This window comes from Cupressus sempervirens, chromosome 7, assembly GCF_028749045.1.
Source record: "Cupressus sempervirens isolate cs-2001-9-10 chromosome 7, ASM2874904v1, whole genome shotgun sequence".
In the NCBI taxonomy this organism is placed as follows: Eukaryota; Viridiplantae; Streptophyta; class Pinopsida; order Cupressales; family Cupressaceae; genus Cupressus; species Cupressus sempervirens.
In genome coordinates this window covers 76,841,972-76,845,982 of record NC_143124.1, presented here as the reverse complement: position 1 = coordinate 76,845,982, position 4,011 = coordinate 76,841,972, and the positions used below count along the sequence as shown (strand labels likewise).

The 4,011-nt window shown below is 34.8% G+C and overlaps 1 long non-coding RNA gene across 1 annotated transcript; it reads right to left on the bottom strand.

Moving 5' to 3' along the window:
• Window positions 1-791: 791 nt before the first annotated feature.
• On the bottom strand, window positions 792-1,317 carry LOC149545588 (uncharacterized). The gene is made up of 3 exons (XR_016354271.1): window positions 1,182-1,317; window positions 966-1,059; window positions 792-824 (listed from the first exon to the last, which is right to left on the bottom strand). It is a non-coding gene; the product is annotated as an uncharacterized LOC149545588 (long non-coding RNA).
• Window positions 1,318-4,011: the final 2,694 nt, after the last annotated feature.

Below are 4,011 nucleotides of genomic sequence, written 5' to 3'. Positions count from 1 at the left end.
TGGGAGGGATTGTTCCCTTGTTCATTTATGTGGCTACAGATTGACCCTATGCAATGTATACAACAAGTGGGAGATTGTTGAGATAATGGGTGTTGCACACATTGCATAATATTGTTATTTTGTTATGTAATGTTGTACCTAGATGGACGTGCAACATGTAAAGATTCCCATGGAATATTCTTGATGAGATGTATTGTAACATTGTGATAATATTTTATGTAATTATTTAATATTGGGGAAAAGAATTAAATGCCCAATATTAAATGTGGGGTCAGTGGGTTAGGTAGCACATGGTTTTAGCACATGGTTTATGTAATACCACTTGGTGGTTTTGTGGGACTTGCTACTATATAAGTAGCCACAAGGGTAGTTTTTGTGAGAGAAAGAGAGTGACAAGGAGAAGAAAAAAGGCAAGAGTCGAGCAGGACAAGGCTTGACAGGTTAGCCAAGGGAGCATTTGTGAAGGTTGAAAGCATGGCATGGGATGTGTGGATTCATGCTTGTTCACATAGTTTGCTCGGTTGTGGCTATGGCCATGAAGGCTTCCATGGATGTATGGCAATGGTATTTTTTGCTGAATAATACATGGTGATGGATGCTTTTGGAGGCTGGGTTTTTCCCTCAATGAGGGTTTCCCAGGGTATATCTTGTGTCACAATTTTGTGGGTATGTTGTCTATTCTCTTGCATGTGGATTTTAATTCTGTGTTTATTTCAAATTTATTATGGGTTATGTGGAAATGGTATATTCTTTATTGCCAAGTTTCCTTACAATCCTGTACTTGTTTAACCTTTTCCCTTCTGCCACGGTCATATTCTTCATCCCTACATAAACCACACAAGATTATGGAAACACAACAGCATAGACATAGATAATTCATTATTGTCCATAGAAACACTTTATGCATGAATAGACTGTTATGCCAAGTCCCATGATGCAATTGTATTTGTACAAAGATAACCTACCATTCATCTAAGACATAACCAACATGGTTTGCATGTTTGTCTATAGTTCTGCTACTTTTTACCAAGCCATCATCGATACTATCCCAACATGGAACTGCACAATAGCCATAGTAAACCATCGTCAAAAAAGATTAAATAGCCAACACATAAATAGAGGACGAACATTGAGCTTAATTGAGTTGCATTGCATAGAATAAAATAAAATTGTGACTATACCTGCTGGCCCATGTAATCTAGCCTTTAGAAAAGATGGTTCAAAATATTTTATAGATATAGCCCCATCTTTTTGGCATGTTTCTCCTCTATCTATAAAGCTATTATTTGACTGATGGGGAGCAAACAAGTTTTTCTCTGTGCTAATTTTACAGTCTTGCTCAACATTACAATATTGTCTAGCTTTACTTAAACCAAGTCTGCCAAGAACTTCTCTATGTTTATTTAGCTTAGTACCATTTCCACTAGAAAGCTTCCCATTTACAAGGGGAATCAGAGTATCACAAAATTTAGCAATGTTACACCCATTCTGAACCACACCAGCTATAATTTCTGATGTCTCAGTTTGTTGCATAGAAATACAAAGAGCAGACAAGTTTTTCTCTATGCTAATGTTAGAGTCTTGCTCAACATCAAAATATTGTCTAGCTTTACTTAAACCAAGTTTTCCAGGAACTTCTCTTTGTTTCTTTAGCTTAGTACCATTTACACTAGAAAGCTGCCTATTTACAAGAGGCATCAGAGTATCACAAAATTTAGCAATGTTACACACATTCTGAACCACACTAGTTGTAATTTCAAATGTCTTGGTTTGCTACACAGAAACACAACCATTTATTTTGTTTCAAAAACCCTTTCCACAGGATTGTTGTGGATACTTAGAAGCGACTAAACATGCAAAACTTTTTGTAGCTGGATACTCTTTTTCAGAAGGCATTTTTGCAGAGCATTTCTGCTTTAACTTCGTGCATTTCTTCCTTTCATTGGATCATTTCTTCCTCAAAATATGCATTGCTCTTAGAAGAAAATGCCTCCTGAAAGACAATGCTTGTAAAAATTGAGGACATGGAAGATGCTTTATAAGCTTCAATCTATTTCTACTAATGAGGTAGTGGTTGTCTTCATGGTGTTTTTGGTACTTTTGGCTGGAAATACATTTAGTTTCTTGACTATATTTCTGCAACCTATGTGGATGCATAGCTTTTACACATGACCCATTCATTTCCCTTCCCTTATAGAGCAAAGAAACATTTTTGCCTCCCTGCCAAAAGGAACATGTAAAGATTCATCAGGACTAAAAGCAATTTTCTCAAAAACAAACATATACACTACAACATTAATACAAAAAACAAGCACCTAAAATAAGAAACCATCTTCCAGGGATAGGAGCTTAGCAGCCTCACTCTCATTATCTATAGAATTGTGGACCACACTACCATTCTCTAGATGCTCACTAGCTACAAGTTTACCATTTGAATCATTTTTTGGAAGTTTAGTAGCATGATGCCGAGTAATAATACCTGTCAAACCATTTGTAGAATGTTTGACATTCTCATGACTGTTAAAATTAATTTTTGAACAAGTTTCAAAATTTCTATGAATATAGTTCTCATTATCATTGCTCACATCATAGTTCCGAGAATGTCTAACAACCATATCATTAAAATTACCCACAGAATCAATTCCCTTTATTTCAGATTCCTGCTTCTTAACATTATTACTAGACCCATTCAATGTGCATCCATTACTAATGGCATGACTTGAGAAGATATTATTTGTTTGAATACCATTGGTTCTTGGAGGCATCATCTGTAATGTAGCATCATGATCTATTGATGATCTAGATTTACTGCATGACTAGCTAGAACTTGTGTTCTTTTCTAGGCTTTCTGAAATGAAATTCACATTTGACAAATTTTCTACCTATTGGGGTATCTTGTTTACACCTGCAACACTAAAAGAGATTATTTTTGTTTGGAAAGAATGCATGTTTTCTATCACCTGGGGGGCATATGAATCTTGTAACTAGTTTTCCTTTAGATGTCCAATGTTCAATGACACCCTCTTCTTTACTTTAGAGCCATTATACTGAGATTCAAACCCACTTGTTGTTTGAATGCTAGTTTTCTTATCTTGTATATAGAATAGCATGTAAGCTTTTTGGGAAAGCACACTTTTCTCATTGACTAAATAGACCTAGAGTACAAAATGTCATAAGAATAACTTCAATCAGTCTAAGCAACTTCAGTATAATTAGTGTTACCGTATAAAGAAAAGGTTCTACATAAAATTGCAGTTCTTTTGTGTATTCTATTATACACAAATTATAATGAGCTTGCTCCACAAAATTAAACATGTCTTCGCAATTGTAGCAAATGTATACCCTATTATCATCTAAAGCATGCCAAATGCCTATGGATGAATGAATAAAGCAAAAATAATGACCAGAATGTGTGCTCTAGCCATCATGAACAAGAACACCATAAAGAGTGTACTTAAAATTGACCTCCTGTGATTGATCAATAGACAAAGAAACTAGAATATCATTCAAATGTGAAAAAATTATTTAAAAACTAGTAGATATTACAAAAACTATATTATTAGATTCCACTAAAAATGTGATCCACAAATAATATTGCAAGGGCTACTTACATGTGAACTACTAAAAAATGGTTTGAGATCCAATGTACAAACAAAGTCTACTTTTTTGTCAAATTTTCCTCTAGATCCAATTACACTGAAGCACTTGAGATGAATTGCAAGAACAGGTGGTGCTTTATCAATTTTGAGTTGTTTTAGAGCCTTCACTTTAAGTTTGCATCATTCACATTGATATCTTTTCACACCGCCATCTAACTACTCCACTGTCGTGTAATGGGATAATGCTTTCAATAAGGAATCTACTCGAATGATCTCTAGGCTCAAATCTAAGAAATGATCAAATTTATTTGAGCAATAAGAACATTGTGTGCACTTCACCTACAAGCTGGGTTGAAGCAATTGTTAATGAATAAAATACTTTTCTAAGACTATAACCTAGAGTTCCCAGCAT